Below are 13,119 nucleotides of genomic sequence, written 5' to 3' on the forward strand. Positions count from 1 at the left end.
TTATCCCACGTACACTACACCCATTACCCTACTCGGTTTACCTGCTACCGAACCTTCCGTAAACATAATCACGTCATCGTATTACATTTAAGCTTACTTTATATATTACTACTAAAGTGAAACATTTAAATTAACATTAATTCATTCTTTCATTTGTCATGTAGTTGCATAATTTTCATAATAAATGAATCTATCACCTCTCGCATAAATGCTTACTTTTAAACAACCTATTCGATCATGTCTTACATTCTATCATAAGAAATTCACATTGCACGAATCAAATATTACGCAGCGGAAAAATTTCGACCATCCTATAAGGCAATAACGCATTACCACATGCTATGTCTCGAATTATAACCCACTATACTATACTTACCATCATAGCAGCTACATAAGTTTTCGTCACATATCTCATGACCATCATATAAGCTCACTACTCATCCAACGAGCCTCAATAATCTTATCAATAATCACCATACTCGGCCCAAACATTACTATCCCACTTCTATTAATTCTAACAAAACTTAACCGGAGGTAGCTCCGGCACAATTAACACACATAGCACACACAGACACACGGACTTCACATTCCCATCCCATGTGACTGGCTTAAGTGTCATGGGGCCAAAATTTTGAAATGAGGGCGCCTACTCACCCAAAATCTAGCATCAGCCGGGGCTCCCATTACACATACACCAGGTTCATTTTATTAGACTCCCTACGTTCATTATGTTCATTTGTTACAGGTTCCAAAATCGTCGCTCTGATACCACTTTGTAACACCCCCATATTCAGAGGAGCCTTAACTAGGCCTTCCTTAGCATATAAGGGCGTTACCATCTCGGTTGCCCGAGGAAAGTAATTATCAAACGCCAATAAAAGAACTATTAAGTTATATTACAAGTGATTCAAACCAAAATACAATATAAAGGTACAACTCAAAGACTACTCGCTATGACCATCATATCTCGTGAAGACTCATCCCTGCCCGGACCTCAGCTATCAACAACATCAACACTGCTAAGACCGATTGCTCACCATAAGGGATCACGGCGGACACATAACAAACAAACAACCACACAAGGTCGATCGAGACAAGATAAGACAATGGCAACTACAATCAACAATACAAACAACACTACCAACTCCAACCGCAATCACCACAATCCAATCAACTCGTCATCGATCGTCCCTGGACCAACCTCGCGATGGGGGACCGCAGCCGTTCCCACCTAAGCCCCGCTCATCATACCGAGCGATAACCCTGTCCCATTAATGTGAACATCCCCTTCCGTGGCGGGTTCCACGAAGGGCGAAACTAGGGCGTGAAGCCACTCCCGCAAGTGACCCCACTCAGCCGAGAACGCATCTCGAGAACCATCAACAGCCATCACAACCACAATCACAACACACACAAATACTATATCAAACAAGCACAACACTACCACAACGACCGACACACTAGACCGTCGTAAACCGAGTAGGCGAACCTACCTTTAATCAACCGCAACCAATCCACGCTGACAGATAACATATCCAGCGACCAAGCAAAGCCTATTACCATCATACAAACATCTATTACTAACAAGCAAACCGTAGCTATAGAGACAAAGGCACGGATGATGATTGTGACATACCTATTAGGGGGAAACTCAGCAAAAGACCGCTACCCGACTCAAGAGGCGCTCTCCTAGGCACAAGAATCTTCCAAAAGACATCCATGGAGGTTTTGAGGTGAAGGGAAGGGAAAGGGGCGACTGAAGGATAGGAGGAAAGTGGCGGAAGTGATTTGCGGATTTAACAAAACGCGATATAAAACCCTCATTTGAAAACCCGGTACTCGATCGAGTACCCAACCTACTCGATCGAGTGGCCCCTACTCGATCGAGTACCATAGCTACTCGATCGAGTAGCCTCTACTCTATCGAGTACCACCCTTAACACGCAGCTCAAACAGGTTTTTGGCATACTTTCTTAAGACTACCTCCGCTCCCAAGGTCGGTCAACGACGGTCAAAGGGTCCCTAAAAGGGCGGGTATTACAGATTTGGTTTATGGTCAAGCCATAGCAATTGGTGGAATATACATTCTAGATTTTACTAAAGATGTTTATCATATAGACAATAAAAGAATCAAAACAGGTGATTTTGATCAATCTTTTCTTTGGCATTGTCGTTTAGGTCATATAAATGTGAAGCGTATAAAGAGACTTGTGTCTATAGGAGCTCTCAAGCCATTCGATTTGGAATCTTATGGAATATGCGAATCTTGTTTACTTGGCAAAATGACTCGTACTCCTTTTTCTGGAAAAGGAACACGAGCGAGTGAGTTATTTGGTCTTATACATACCAATGTATGTGGACCAATGACAATTACAACCATAGGAGGTTATGACTACTTCATCACTTTTACTGATGATTTAAGTAGATATGGCTATGTCTACTTAATCAGACATAAAGGTGAGGCTCTTGAAAAATTCAAAGAGTTTCAGAATAAAGTAGAAAAAAAACTTCAAAGAAAAGATTAAAGCCTTACGATCAGATCGTGGAGGGGAATATCTAAGTAACAACTTTGATAATCACCTGAAGGACTGTGGAATAGTTTGACAGTTGACTCCTCCAGAAACACCAAAATTGAATGGTGTAGCTAAAAGAAGGAATCGAACTTTATTAGATTTTTTTAGTCCATGATGAGTCAAACTGAACTACCTGACTCATTTTGGGGTTTGGCGCTTTTGTCTGCTATTTTCTCAGTAAATCAAAGCCCGACTAAAGTAGCCGAGAAAACTCCATATGAGATATGGAAAGGAAAAGTCCCTAACTTGTCGTTTCTTCGTGTATGGGGTTGCGAAGCTTATGTCAAAAGAAAGTCTGACGATAAATTAGCTCCCCGATCCGACAAGTGTTTCTTTGTGGGTTATCCAAAGAAAACTCGTGGTTATTATTTCTATCACCGTCAAGAGGGCAAAGTGTTTGTGTCTTGAGATGCTGTCTTTTTAGAAAAGGATTTTATTACTAGAAGACATAGTGGGAGAAAATTTGAACTTTATGAAGTTCAAGAGCTACAAACTGAGGAGATGACACAGGAAGATGTTCCTTCGGCATATAATTCAGTTGTAAATCCTTCGGAACCTAGGAGATCAGGTAGAATTAGTCGTCAGCCTAATAGATATCTATGAGTTATCGAAGAGGATGGTGATTATGATGTGTTTCTTTTAGAAAGTGACGAACCTGTAAGCTACAAGGCGGCGATATCTATTCCCGACTCTAAACAATGGCTTGAGGCCATGCGATCCAAAATGGATTCCATGTTCGACAATCAGGTATAGGACCTGGTAGATTTACCTGAAGATATTAGACCTCTTCAGTGTAAATGGATCTTTAAGATTAAGTTTGGCATGGATGGACATAAAGATGTCTAAAAAGCGCGATTGGTGGCATAAGGTTCACTCAAGTTCACGGTTTACACTATGACGAGACTTTTGCACCAGTTGCAATGCTTCGATCCCACTACTACACATACCTTGCATTAATGACGCTTTTTCAAGCGTTTTTCGACGCTTTAAAGCGTCAGTTTTTTGTTTATTGACGCTTTAAGAAAGCGTCAATTTTTGGGGCGTCGTTATTTGTTGACGCTATTTTTGGTCAGCAAATATGACGCTTTTAAGCGTCTTCATGAACTATTGACGCTTTTAGTTGTCAATAAAATTGACGCTTTTAAGCGTCTTCAATGACCGTCGACGCTTTTTTGGGTCAACAAGTTTGACGCTTTTTAGCGTCTTCATTGAATATTGACGCTTTTATTTGTCAACAAATTTGACGCTTCTAAGCGTCTTCATTAACTATTGACGCTTTTATTTGTCAACAAATTTGACGCTTTTAAGCGTCTTAAGCGACTATTGATGCTTTTATGTGTCACTCAATGAGATAGAATTACACGTCAACTATTTATATATTGACATTTCTTTTTGTCACGGTATAATTTTGGCGATTAGATTTTTGAGAATTTGATTTCTTGATAAAATCGTAGAGATTAATTAAATAGACCTAGAAGTAATAGTACTACTAACTATTACTAAATCATGAAAAAAATACAATGCAATATATAATGAACTAGTACATACTTACGTACTTTTATAAATAATCATACATTTGATACATATCGTCTTCATCACAAATACTATAGCACTGGCAATTTAACTAGTACGTACTTTATAGTACGACAAAATCAAAAATATCAAAAGCGATCCGGATGATAGTAAAATCCAACATAAACTTGTACGACAAGGACACTTAGTAGTTTAAACGTCGTAGGGGCTTCAATCATGTAGACGCAATGTCAATGGGACTTCAATCAACATATGAAGGCGCATCGTCACCATCTGATGCATCTGAAACCTATAACGGGCAAACAAAATATAATTTATATGAATATATTTGATTAGTACATATTACATATACTCTAAAGCCAGGAATAACGACATAAAGTAATAATCAAACTAGGAATATGGCATTTGAAAGGCAAAAGTTCATATTTTTATTATGTTATATGATCTAAAGAATGCAGTAATTAATAAACGACACCACATGATTGATTCTTTGTACATAAAGGCTCATATATAGTCTTAGTTATGTGACAAATAATTGAGTAGGACTATGATGCTGGGGGTTGGATAGGTCACGTTGTACTTTCACTTTCATATCTCCAGTTTCTGATGATTGTTTCCAATTACGTGTGCAACAGTGCTAGTTAACTCATACTTGGTTTCACTCATACTTGCTTTCACTGGTTTCACTCATGATTGCTTTCACTAGTTTCACTTGCGTTCACTGGAAGTATATAGTAACTTATGAATCTATGATGTTTAATGCTTGGTATCCAGCGATACTATAATACACAAAGCAAGGCATTCCGCATATAAGCGGCATTCACACACACACTCACACTCACACTATAATAAACAAAGCAAGGGTCTTGGCCATGGTATAGTTTGGAGTAACACTAAACGGGTCATCTGAAACGAAACTCATCAAAACATATTAGAATCTAAGCTAAAATCTGACAGAATAGCTCTACAAATGATCCTTCATCATTCCAGCACCTTACAGTAATACCCTCTATCAAATATCAAATAAACAGAGAAGTAAAAAAATTAAGCATACCCGTGTACTAGCCATGTTCATGTTCGATTTTGCCATGCCTATAACTTCAGTTGTAGCTTTTCCAGTACACTTCACAAGCAACAAGACTTCAACTAATATGAGACCAAGAAAGGCGACAGAAATTAACAAAGGATGCTCAAAATAGTAAAAAGACACACTTAGGTAAATATTAACCTCCATGCTCGGTAAAATTTACCCACATTACCAAGTATATATGGAAAACTTTAAAATTGATGCTATTAGGTTATTCTGCCTCCAGTGGTTGCTATGGATCAAGTTTTATGGAAATTGGGCATATCAAAGTGTTTCAAGTAGTCTGGGCATCCAATAAATGGTATATGCACATTGTCTTAATTTTGTAAGAGGAAAAAAATAGAAGATTGGTTACAGACAAGTCATCATAGTACTACTGCTTTTTGTGCTTTCAAGTCTTCTTTGTGTCAAGTAACATGTTGCACTATGACACTATCCTAAAATAAAACATTAAGAGAAGAGAACATTGAACCCTCTTAATGGTTCAACTTTCAGTTGTGCAACAAGACGGTAAACTATGATTTTAAAATTAATCAAAACCTAAAAACCAATTTTGACAAGGAAACATATATCTTAACAAGAAAACTCTCTTAATGGTGTACTTACATCACATGTGAATAATTTGAGGAACAATCTTGCATTGACTGTTTTCCATTTTGATGAACCTATTGAAATAAACCAGTGTACAAGTGGTTCGAAACATCAATGTTGGAGGTTATTCGCATCAATAATGAATATATATAAAAGTACATACACAATTATAATGAACCATAATAATACTTACATGAACTAAGAGCATATTCTAAGTGATAAAATATTTTCACAATTCACAACTGGTTTAAATGTCAAACTATTAGCTCAAAATAATGGTAATGACGACATCTTTGTTTCTAAAGTGGCAATACTAGTAACATATTTTATATTTCACAATACTTCTATAAGACATGAATTTATGTCATTTGAGTTACAAAGATGAATAAGATTATCAAAATTGTGCTTGTACAAAATAGAAGCCTCAAAATAACAGTTAAGAGAATACCACTCTTTATAGAAAGCCTCTAGTACGAAATGCGGGTAAGTCTGAACCAAGATCAAACTTTGTAGGACGATACTGCCGAGAAAACAGAAGAACATTAATAGTAAATACAATTATACAAATGAACCAAAAATATGTCAAAATTTCATCTTGTGATTTCACTTATGAACATGTCATTTAAATTAGAGCACACACATTAGAGGAATAAAATTCCATTGTTTGAGGGTTTATATTGTTAATTACTCCGTATAAAATTTGACAAAGTACAAGACATAGAAGATCAAGTTCGGAGTACTGTGTAAGTGTCTAACATTGCCCTACCTACAAACACTAACTTAACAAAGTTTAGCTTTATAGTCGCCTTGGAGATTTAGTTCATCTTAAGTTTAAAAGATTGGGTAGCCTTTTTGAAGGCACCAATAATTACTCATCCATAAGACAATCTTGTCAAAGTCCTAGTCACGAACCTACCAAGACCAGATAGGTGAAGCTCACGACTATGAATTAGATAGAGAAGTCCAGGTCAATTATTCACCAAAGGAACATGTAAAATCTCGGAACCTCTACAGCTGATGAACCAAAAGCTTGTTCCATGAAAAAAAAAAGTTCTGACCACACATCCTACTGCACTGACTTCTAAGCAATCAGCCATCGTTACAGTAGCTTAAGTTTGTACAAAAGATTATTCTTTTTGTGATTTGGTACATCAGTTTTTCAACAGCCATTATCGGATAACTAAACTGTTCTCAGTACACCAAAGCCAACAATAGTCAGTGACGGAGACAAAGTAACTAAAAAATGACTACAAAAACATGTCTCTAACAGGCTATAAAATATCTCGACAGAGTCCCTTTTACCCCACATAGTTTAAGTAAAGCAACAGCTAATTAGATGAATTGGAGAATAAAGTAAGATGGAAAGAGAAAGAAAGGACAAGATCTGGTAGACGAAGAGGACGAGGACGAGGAGAGCGATGGATGTAATTCCGGAAAAGTGACGACACAATTTACCATGAACAGCTATGGATTTAATTCCAGAAGAGTTGATTGCCTTGAACTCATACTCAAACAATATAAAAAAATCAACTAATTAAATAGTTTTCACTTAGAAATACGAGTATGCGTAAACCTAAATATATTTTTAAAATGTTGAGAACATGCTGATTTTCTTAATGCCATCGCTCTTCGGAGTACACGAACTAGGGAATTCATAGCATGTGCCTTGACCATGTACACTCAGCAATACTAACTACTAACCAAATTTCCATTTCATCAGCAACTAGCTAGTAATTAAATGACTAACAAAGAAAAATCCAATACAATGGCTTACAAGTTCCAAGTATATGTATTTTATGCCGTAAGTAATAATGGTCAAGAACTCCATGAACACGTCATAAATATTCCGGCATCAACTACTAAATTAGAAGTTGGTCAAGTAGGAAGAAGAGGCCTTCTTCTAACCGCTCTCGCTACTACTATTTTGGCGGCGGCACTTGCTATTGAAATCATCGATTCTCGAATGACTCTTCTTCAAAGTAATCACGATTTTGAAATTTTTGCTCCTTTTATTTGAAGATTATGTCCAATTTATGGTGTTTAATGATCGAGTATTTAAAGAAGTCGGAAGAGAACAAGGAAAAGAATGACAAGGAGGTACACACATTTATTTATTACTAACTTGTTTTACTGATCGCATCCCATGACAATCAACTACCTTTATTGGTAATAGTAAAAGCGTCGTGATCAGACATGAGTAATGACTTGGGTTAAAATCACATTAGCTTTATGGTCTTATGGCTCCTTTTGCCAAAAAAAAAAGCCTGACTAAAGACCTGAAGAAGTATGATTTAGCTCATACTTGTCTTGTATACAACATTTTTAATAGGTTGATTTATGTATCCCTTACTAAATTCGACTTTTCACAGTGTTGGTTGGTTTGCGGATTTCTGCTGATAATTTAACCCTACAAAACTCAGTACTCGACCAAAAAGGAACTAAAATTTTCACTAGTTTGTTTGGCTGTATCCCATATCATCATATACAAAGTTGCAGCACAATTAATCTATCAACTCTCGATTATACACCCAAATTCCTAAACACAGACATTTAGAGAATACCCTGCATATTCCAACAAACCAACAACGTGAACCGAAGTATCTGAATGTGTCCCGAAAAGACACCACATTCTCGTTGTTAGAAGACAGAAAATGAAAAAAATCAAACCCAAAATAAAAACCATAACTTTGAGACTTACGAGTCAATAACTTACGAGTAATTGAAGTTATCAAACTTAATCAACATTGTTGATCGAAAGTATGAAGCACGACCATAATACGATTGAATCAATTAAGATTACCATCAATAACATACAAGTAATTGAAAATTAATGAGAAGTAGAACCGTACCTATGATATGTAATAGGCAAATTGGATCTTTGTGATCGAGTTGAAGAACTACAGTTGATCGGCAGATTGAATCGTGTTTCTCGCTGATGATTGAACTAGAAGTTTAGGGGTTGGGTTTTTTTCTTTATAAAAAATGATAGAGATAGCGGCTTAGGTAGTGGGGTATTAGACTAGTAGCGGGATTTTTAGGTGAATTTTAACAAATGCCGCTTTCTTAATTTGTAGAATGGCGGTTCTTTAAATTATAAAATTGGAGGGTTATTTATGAGGTCCACGCTTTATGAAAGCATCAATACGAAAGTGTCATTAATGTAAGGGATTTGTAGTAGTGTCCATTAGGATTATGTTAGCGATTGCTGCATTTCATGACTATGAAATATGGCAAATGGATGTCAAGACCGCCTTCTTGAACGGGTTTCTAGAAGAGGAAGTGTATATGACACAACCTGAAGGTTTTGTGGATCCTAAAAATCCTAACAAAGTGTGCAAGCTTAAGAGATCCATTTATGGTCTTAAGCTGGCATCAAGGAGTTGGAACCATCGCTCCGATCATGTTATTAAACAAAATGGCTGAACTCGAAGTGCTGAGGAGCCGTGTTTATACATGAAGTTTACTGGTAGTAAGGTTGTATTCCTTGTCTTGTATATAGATGACATACTGCTCATCGAAAATGATGTACCTATGCTTACTTCTATAAAGGAATGGTTGGGATATCATTTCCAAATGAAATATTTGGGAGAAGTCCAGCGCATCTTGGGTATCAAGATCTAATAGAGATGGATCAAAAAGGATTTTAGCTTTGAGTCAAGAGGATTATATAGGTAAGATTCTTGATCGGTTCAATATGAAAAACTCTAAGAGAGGATTTCTACCGATAGGTAGTGGGATTATTTTGAGTAAGTCATAGTGTGCTACTGAGCCTGAGGATACTGAACACATGAAATCGATTCCTTACGCTTCCGCTGTTGGATCGATCATGTATGCTATGATCTGTACCTGTCCCGATGTCTCATTTGCTTTGAGTGTGACAAGTCGTTATCAAAACAATCCAGGTGAGAGTCATTTGATAGCCGTTAAGAATACTCTTAAGTACTTGAGAAGGACTAAAGATTCATTCTTAGTGTTTGGAGGAGATACTGAGTTACGTGTAAAAGGTTACACGGATGCCAGTTTCCAAACAGATAGGGATAATATGGAATCCCAGGTTGGTTTTGTCTTTATGATAAATGGAGGTTCGATTTGTTGGAGAAGTTTTAAAGAGTCGGTCATTGTAGAGTTTACAACGCAAGTTGAGTACATTGCAGCATCTGAAGTTGTAAAGAAGCTGTGTAGATTCGGCAATTGGCGACCATGAGTTGAGACATTGGTGAATGTTGGTGACCCGATAGGTGGCGCCCTCTTATTGGTTAGTAAATAATAATTGAATAAATATGAGAATTTTTGGTGAGGTAAGAATGTGGAAAATGATTGAAAAGTGAAAAATTATTGGGTTGGTGACCTAGGCCGTGACCTTCTGCTTGGGAGGGTGAAAGTGGGTCAAGATAAATAAGGAGAGAATAAGAGCTAAAATGATGGTGACCTAGTTAGCGTGACCTTCTGCTTTGGGATGGTCTAAGAAGGGTGCCTCACATGATTCAATTTCTAATATATATATATATAGGTTCAAGTGAATCCCCTTAGTTTTGGTGAGTCCAATGAGTCCTAATCTAAGCCATTGGATCTAAAAAATAAATGCCTCGGATTAGAGTAAAAGAATAGGCTTGGATATAAAACACTAGAAACTCTAATCTCATCTCACATCTTTCTCATTTCACTTCCTCACCAAACTCACTTATCTCTCTTCCTCTCATCTCTCTCTAACCGACACCACCAAACTCTCCCTTCATCGGGAGCCCCCACCACACATTCCCACCAAAGACAACAAAATGGAACAACCACTGTCGTTCCTATCACGCCCCCATGCCACGCCGCCTTCACGCCAATCCTGCCACCTCTACGGCCACGCCACTACCCCCGCCGCCTCAGATCTATAACACGGCTACCACCAACTCTCCCCTTTCCCAACACGACAACCAACAACTTTCTGATTCTTTTTTCCTGATTTTTATTTTTCCTAATTTTTTTTTCTGATTTTTATTTTTTTCTGAGGTTGATGTGCCAAAGGCGGTGTTTTAGAGGTCGAGGGTGCGGTGGGTAAAATGGAGACGTTGTTGATGTTTGATGTTGCTATCACTTTCTCATTTTCTATTCAAATTTTTTTCCAGATCTCTTTTTGTCATATCACGGTGATGGTGTTGTGTAGATGGTGGTGACGGGTTGGGCGGGTGTTAATAATGGCTGTTGTGGTGTTTATTGCCGCCTGCCACGCCTCCTCTCCCTCCTCCTTTCTCCTTTTTTTTCAAATTTGAGTGGGGGCTGCCGCAGTGGTGTTGTGGTGGTTGGTAGTGGGTCAATCGTGTAGCGGTTTTGCCGCCTATTCCCTCCTTTGTCTTTTTTTTTTCCAGATTAGTTGGGAAGGTGGTGGCCGTAATGGTAGTCGCGCACGGTGGTGGCTTGCCGGTGGTGTGCCTTTTTTTGTTTTTTTTCCAGATCTAAATAAAGGAGTGGTTGTTGTTGGTGGTGGGTCATTTGTGAGGCTGGTGGCGCGTGTTGGTTTTTACAAGGTGTCGTTGTTGGTGTTGGTGATGGTTGGTGAAGGCAGTGGTGGGTGGTTCGGTTTTAAACTCGTCGTCAAAAGCTACCAACCAAAACAATATTTATAACTTCACAAGAAACTCTTAGTAAAGAGGTAAGTAAAGGTCCGATCCCAAGGGACGAGTATTGATGTTGGATTCTCAATTGCAAATAGCTATGTGTTGGGGTGTCACAATTTGGGTTGAGGTGATGTGTAATCTAAACTAATCAACAAGATGAAAGTAAAGTAATTAAAGCAAAGCAAGGCAATTAAAAGGAGTTGTAAACAATTGATTAAAGGCACTAGGGTGTCATGGGTTCATATGGGATTCATGGAAGTTTGATCATACAAACATGTTCTCAATTATATAACAAGCACTTATTGTTGTCATGGGATCGAGTTAGTGTATATCTTACAATCCCTAAGAAGGTTTGTGTCCCGGAGCCGAATCAATTAGACTGTACAACACCTACAAGTCGACTTAATCCTTCCTATTCAACTTTATGCATGGTCTAATGAGGCTCGAGTTGGTTTATAAGCTTACAAACTTCATTGAGTAGATAGGTGATGTGTAAATAAATGCAAGGATTCATAGGCTCGCATTTCATCAAACATAACATGTGCATAAGTTGAAATCACAACAAGCAGGCAATTTAATTATGAAAACATATTCGATTAACCATAGATTAATCTCCATGTTTGTTTCCCTTAATTCCCCATTAACCCTAGCTAAGGAAACTACTCACTCATGATCAACTTTAGCATGCTAATAAGATTGTCAATCATACTAACAAAGCAAAACATGATGAATAAATGAAAGTGATTAACAATAATTAAACAAGATTAAGAGAGAATTATACCTATGAAGATGATTCCAAATAATAAAGCAAAGAATAATAGAAGTACTTGATAATTGATGGAAGGTTGTCAATCCTCCAAATAAACCCAAATAATCTTCTAATTACCCAAAATAAAGGAAGAACAATAGAAAAATTAAGGAAAGATTAAGATGTGATTAATATTGAGAAATGTATTACAACTAAATTAAGAATAATTTGAGAGAATTACAACTTGATTAAGAGATGGTTAAGAAGTGATTAAGAGAGATTATAAGAGTTAATTAAGGTATGATGCTAATCTAGGTAGTACAATGGGGTATTTATACTAAAGATTAGGTACAAGGATTAGGGTTACTAAGGGCTTAAATGAATATTAAGACCCTAAGAAAAGTTGAGGAAATGCTACTCCCGAGGAAAATGAACGGATCCTCGTTGCTAGTCCTGCCTCGGTCCGCTCATCCCGTGGTATGGCACGGGCTATTCTTACTTGTGATCCACTCGGATCCTGGGTGAGACGCTCGGGTCCTGGCACTTCAAGCCGCTCGTCCTGGGAACAAGACGCCCGAATCCTGGTGTATTGGGACGCTTGGATCGTGCTCGATCCGCTCGGTTTCCTGGACAAAGTGCTTCTCTTCTTTTCCTCTTTAACAATCCGCAAGGATCATGTCGGGGATGCTAGGATCCTTTCATCATTGTTCATTTCACTTTATTATCTACCTAGCCCTCTAGTGTTGGTCTTCTCTTTGATGCATGGTCATTAGGTGCGATCCATTTAGCTACATTTCGCCTCATAAATGCAAGGTTTGCAATCCTTTCCTATCAAGGAGACAAAACCTCAAAGAATATGCAAAATGGGAAACTAAAGATAGTAAATGACCCAAATAAGTGCTATAAAGCATAGGAACGAGGTAAATTCGGGGACTAAATGTGCTCAAATATTAGTCACATCAAACATCCCTAAACCGAACCCTT

General features: G+C 37.8%; 1 long non-coding RNA gene across 2 annotated transcripts; it reads right to left on the reverse strand.

The window, feature by feature from the left end:
* Positions 1-4,080: 4,080 nt before the first annotated feature.
* Positions 4,081-8,867, reverse strand: LOC141634424 (uncharacterized). Of its 2 annotated transcripts, none has more exons than XR_012539143.1 (5): positions 8,634-8,867; positions 6,233-6,304; positions 5,800-5,858; positions 5,161-5,252; positions 4,081-4,395 (listed from the first exon to the last, which is right to left on the reverse strand). It is a non-coding gene; the product is annotated as an uncharacterized LOC141634424 (long non-coding RNA). The 2 variants fall into 2 exon arrangements; XR_012539144.1 differs by having other exon boundaries at positions 5,161-5,229; positions 8,634-8,809.
* Between the last annotated feature and the right edge of the window lie 4,252 nt (positions 8,868-13,119).

Source organism: Silene latifolia, chromosome Y, assembly GCF_048544455.1.
Source record: "Silene latifolia isolate original U9 population chromosome Y, ASM4854445v1, whole genome shotgun sequence".
Lineage (NCBI taxonomy): Eukaryota > Viridiplantae > Streptophyta > Magnoliopsida > Caryophyllales > Caryophyllaceae > Silene > Silene latifolia.